This window comes from Protobothrops mucrosquamatus, unplaced genomic scaffold (assembly GCF_001527695.2).
Source record: "Protobothrops mucrosquamatus isolate PMUCROS unplaced genomic scaffold, P.Mucros_1.0 scaffold_27, whole genome shotgun sequence".
Taxonomy (NCBI): domain Eukaryota; kingdom Metazoa; phylum Chordata; class Lepidosauria; order Squamata; family Viperidae; genus Protobothrops; species Protobothrops mucrosquamatus.
The window spans coordinates 348,994-354,661 of NW_015386103.1; the positions used below are offsets into that span (position 1 = coordinate 348,994).

General features: G+C 37.7%; 1 protein-coding gene across 1 annotated transcript in view; it reads left to right on the forward strand.

Moving 5' to 3' along the window:
* Positions 1 to 5,668, forward strand: part of GALNT18 (polypeptide N-acetylgalactosaminyltransferase 18) — a 318,489-nt gene that overhangs the window by 183,485 nt on the left and 129,336 nt on the right. The window lies entirely within an intron of this gene.

Consider the following 5,668-nt stretch of genomic DNA (forward strand, 5'->3'; position numbering starts at 1 on the left):
TTCAGAAAACACAATGGATAAAATTTTATATGATGAAATTAGCATTATTAATAGCTATATTTATTTTCTAAAGATACAATAAATACAATAATAAGTGCTAGCAGAGCTGGTAGTTTACTTTTTTCTTCTTTTTAAAATATTGCACATCATCCTTCAAAGCTGGAGAAGGATGTTTTGGAGGCTTTTGAAAATGCATTTTAAAAAAAAGTCTAACACAATGATACAAATATATGCAGTATTTTGGTTTTAGTGACAACTGTATAGTGATTCTGATTAAAAATAATCAAGCCATAGGTTAGAGAAGCAAGTTTTTTTGAGTTCAGGTAGAATGATACATAGTACTCTAACAAGCTGAAAGAAGACTTTTTATAATATCTAAGCTATGAACTTGATCTTTTAGAATATGTGTGATCCTTTCTGAAGAGAAGAGATGATAAATAATATAATGACAGCAATTCTTTCCTGTTTGAGCAGATCTTCAGGTTTTGGCTCTGAGATAAGCATTAAATCAATATTCCTCCTCCTCCTCCTCCTCCTCTTCCTCCTCCTTCTCCTCCCCTTGGATTTGATAAAAAGGAGAGGTAGAGTGGCATGTTATCAGTATACTGATGACACTAAATCTCTGGATGGTTTCACTCAGCTATTTTGTGAAGTTGTTACCATTTTGGAATAAAACAGAATCTTGTGTGGAACTCCACAGTATAAATGCCACAGGGCTGAGCAGAAATCTCATCTTTTGGGGAAAGCTTTCTAAATTGAAACATTGCAAAGTTCTTCCATCCACACCTAATTTAGACAGCCTCTCCAAAAAGATAACTATGGACAAGGCACTGAAAGCTGCTGAGAGCAATAGAAGAATCATAAATAAGTATAATTTTCTATTTCTTAACTTCAAGCACAGTGTGACTATGCAAATAGAACAATACATTATAATTAATCAAAACCAAAAATAAAATTGTATACTTCGTAGGAAAATAGGAATATGTCAACCCAAAGCTACCTTAGAATATTAATGTAAAGGCTCTTGTGAATAAAACTTAACTTCTAATAACATCCAGGGACAATTGGTTTGCTATTGCCTTCTTAAAACTATCTATGGTAAAGAGTTTGTAATGGTGCTCTCTTCCTTTATGGAGAGAGACACTCAATCGGAACTTGATCCATGTAGGTCAGAGATAGAATAAAGAAGAGAACTTAACTGAGAAGAAACATAAATGATGGTAGCCCAGTCTAGAAGGCATGTTATATAGGATGGATCTTTCATGTACTGTATCTCTTTTAGATGAGGAAAAACGAACAGAGTCTTTCAGATACTTCCAAATCTATTGTCCTAATGGTCAGCAAATGTCTTGGTGCAGGAGGCAGCACATGGAAAGTTGCATTCCAACACATCCTACCACCAAAGTTTGTAGCAAGTAGCTATTTTAGATAGTTTGATTTTATTGTTAACTTTAAAAAAAAATGAAATAAGAAGTAAAGTACAGTAGGTATGTTTAGCTCTCTCTGCAAAAAAAGCTTGAATATGTTGACCCTATTCTCTTCGGTGTCATAATTCTGCATTGTTCTACAATCCTTGGAGGCCTTAACAATGTACAGTCTTCTCACTAGCTCTCCAGCCTTGTGCTAAACCATAATTAATTATAATGTTGAATTCATGTCTATATTTTTTCAATTAAAAATTAGTGCCGTAGTTCTGGTATCTTTTTTTTTCTGAGGGAATTCCAAAAATTCTAAAATGCAATAGAATAGGGAATTCTATTGCACTATGAAAATCTCCCCTCCTCTTATCTTAAAGGCAGCGATAAAAAAAAGTGAATTTTTGATTAAAAAATATCAATATCTCTTTTTACATTAGTTTACAGTGCAACTAAAAGGATATTTCTTCTAGATATTCCAGATCTAGCTGACATAGTGTTTTAATTGCTAATAAGGTCATACCCTTTAACTGTGCTAAATCTCTTATTAATATATCTGTTTCATATACACACGTAGAAAGCTGATACTTTATAAGATAAAAAAATACAACTTAATGGGTGTTGTAACTGAAAGTTTCTGTGTCCATTCAGGGAATGAAGGGCAGTGGTGAGAGAGTGAATTCCTGGTGGACATCTGTGCCTATCTACATAGGTAAAATCTACTCTTGCAACATTGTTCTTCATTCTCTGTATGGACCCTGTGACCAGAAATGATTAATGATAACACATATGGATACTAGTATAAGCGGTCTTGAGCAACTAATATAAGAGTGGAAGATGTGTCTTAATGAATTACAATGAAGCTCAATATGATTATGGGATTGGAAGCTAAAACATAATGAAGAACTGTTACAGGAATTGGGTGTGTCTAGTTTAATGAAAAGAAGGACAAGGGGGTGACATGGTAGTAGTGTTCCACTATTTCAGGGGTTGTCACAAAGAAGAGGGGGTCAATCTATTCTCCAAAGTACCAGAAGGCAGGACAAGAAGCAATTAATGGAAACTAATCAAGGAGAGAAGCAACCTAGAACTAACGAGAAATAATCAGTGGAATGATTTGCCTCTAGACGTTCTGGGTGGTCCAACACTGGAGGTTTTTATGAAGAGATTGGACAACTATTTGTCTGAAATGGTATAGGGTTTCCTAAATAAGCAGTGGGAAGGAGTAGAAGACCTACAATAACTCTGTTATTCTGTTATTAAGAAGACTAAATACTTTGAATGTGGTGTCCAGATCCAGCATTCTAAATCAGTGGTTCTTACCCTTTTCTTCACCATGTACCCTCTTTAAATACCTATTGTTGCCACAGACCATGGCAACAGACCCCCAAGACTTCACTCAAGATTTAAATCATAATATTTGTTCACAGACCCTCTGTGATGACATCACAGCCCCCCAGAGGTACGGGAACCACAGGTTGAGAACCACTGATCTAAACTGTTAGTACTGAGTCAAATAAGATGACCATTTCAAATACCCATTCATGATTTCTAATCCACTGCTGGATGCCCAAATATGGTCAATATTAGTGCCTGAATGGAGTGGCATTAAGTTTTTGGTGTTCTGTGTGGCAAAATAACAACAACTCTCTGCATCTGAAATTTAAGATCTTTTGAAAAGTCATCTGATCCAAAGCAATGCATGCAGTGGAATGTTGGCTAGTTATGAAGATGCATGAATACAGAATACAGAATAACAGAGTTGGAAGAGACCTTCTAGGTCATCTAGTCCCACCCCCTGCTCAAGCAGGAAACCCTATACCATGTCTGACAAGTGGTTGTCCAGTCTCTTCTTGAAAGCCTCCAGTGATGAAGCACCGACAACTTCTGAAGGCAAGTAGTTCCATTGGTTGATTGTTCTCACTGTCAGAAAATGTCTCCTTATTTCTAGGTTGAATCTCTCCTTGATCAGTTTCCATCTATTGTTCCTTGTCTGGCCTTCGGGTGCTTTGTAAAATAGATTGTCCCCCTCCTCTCTGTGACAGCCCCTCAAATATTGGAATACTGCTATCATGTCATCCCTGGTAGTAGAGTTACTGGTCACATAACAAGACTAGACCATGTGGCAAATGAAGACATACAGAAAACCTTTAGTTTTGCCTTTATAGTTGAGAAAAATGCAATAATCATACCTAGCAGCAACAAATCCATAGCAAAAAGATTTCTTCTATTAAATGTAGAAAATTGCTGGCCAAAGGAACAACCAAAACTGTGCTAACTTGACTGATTAAAAGATGATGTATGCTTTGTGAAGCTCAACTGTAGAGACGCTGCAGGCCGTGTGAAGTGGCCTGCAGACTAGAAATGAGCAGATGTGCAATCAAGTAGGACAAACCCTAAGAGGAAATAGAAGGCAATGACAACTTTGTTTCAGTGATTATCACACAATGGAATTGATCATGAGAAGAATCTATATATCTAATAATGCATGCCATAGTATTGCTTGTGTTATACAGGTAAAATCATTGAAAGAAACTACTTTTTGTTCAAGGGATATGTCTGGTGAGTTGCTGCTCAAATCTCAAGTAAAATAGAGGTATTGGTCTGCTTGAGAATAGATTAAAAGAAACGTTATTTGAAACATACTATACCTATTAGATATTCATTCCAGTCTATATCTGTTTAACAGCATATTTCTGAGCAATCTGTCTTCTCTTAAAAATGTAAATTAATTTAGAAAAAGGTTAGTGCTAAGAAGACATCTGTGCTTTCATTATCAAATCATGATCCCCAAGATTTTCGGTTTAAAATATTATAGTTCTCATTGTAAAAAATTAGATTGGAAGAAGAAACGACACAATATTAGTGGGGAAATTTTACTGGAAATGGGGATTTTAAATAAATACTAAGTAGCAAACCTGTGGGCTATAGTTTTCATGAAGAAAAGAAGGAAAATTGGTGTGAAAGAAACTGTAATAAAGACATTGCAACTAAATCTCCAAGCAATTTGATAAGAGGCCTCTCCGTAAGAGACTGAAAAAAACCACATACTTAGTAGCCAGTTTGGTGTAATGGTTAAGGCATCAAATGAGACCGTGAGTTCTAGTCCCACATTAGGAACGAAGCCCTCTCAATGATCTTGGGCCAGTCACTTTCTTTTAGCCCTACGAAGCAGGCAATGGTATCCTACTTCCAAAATCTTGCCAAAGGATTTGTCTAGGTAGTCAGTAGCGGTCAAGACTGACTTGAAGAGGACTTCCGATGTGCAGGCGACTTCGTCGGACGCAGCCGACAGCTGCCTCCCACCTGTTTTCGCGTAAAAGCCATTTTGACAGCAAGCATCAGCTGTCAAATGGCTTGATACCCTTCCCCCGGGCATAAGGGGATCGGTGAGCTGCCCGGGGTAGGAGTTGAGTTCCCGAGTCGTCCTTTGTGGACGATGTAGGTTAGAACTCCTCCGGAGCCCTGAGGATTCTCCGCGATCCAGGACGCCTTCGCTTCGGCGAAGCTAGAAGCCGCCGCCACCGCTGCAACTTAAATTGAACTGTGAGTTATTATATGCAGACAAACCGACCCTGGAAGTCTGTTTTCTATTCTGGATCTTACTCTAACTTGGAATATTCTGATCTTCCCTATACTTGGGGTGGACGGAGTGAAAGTGATCTTAAAATGGCGCTGGAATGAAACTTTTTAGCAAGAAGAAACGAAAATGATTTGGATTTCCGGTCTGGAATTTTCGCTACTTTTAAGACTTTCACTACTTGCTTTGGACTAACTGTTAAAAAGACTTCTATATAGATTGAAATTTTAAATTGCTAATATGGCTTCGAGAAGAATGGTGCCCACAACTTTAAAATCAATTACTTCTCCGACTCCCCAGCCGCTCCAACAAATTTCTAAGCCGGCTTCCCACCCGCCACCCCTACCGCCATCCTCCTCACCTCCACCACCCTCTGGTAAAGAATTACAGGATTTAGTGACTGAAAGTATTAAGCAAATGACAGAGATGTTACAAAAAATGGATGCTAAAATTGAGAATAAGATTGATCAATTAAATACAGCAACAACAAGAATTATTACAGAAACATGAGGGCTTCCGTTTGAATATGACAACTGCTTTCCAAGGTTTGGCCGAATATGTAGATGGGGTGGCAGAAAGGGTGGAGGAAAATGAACAGAGGGCTGAAATGAGCGAGCAAAGATTGGAATTCGTAGAGGAGGGCTTGGAAAATGTTAAAGGTGACGTCTTGGTC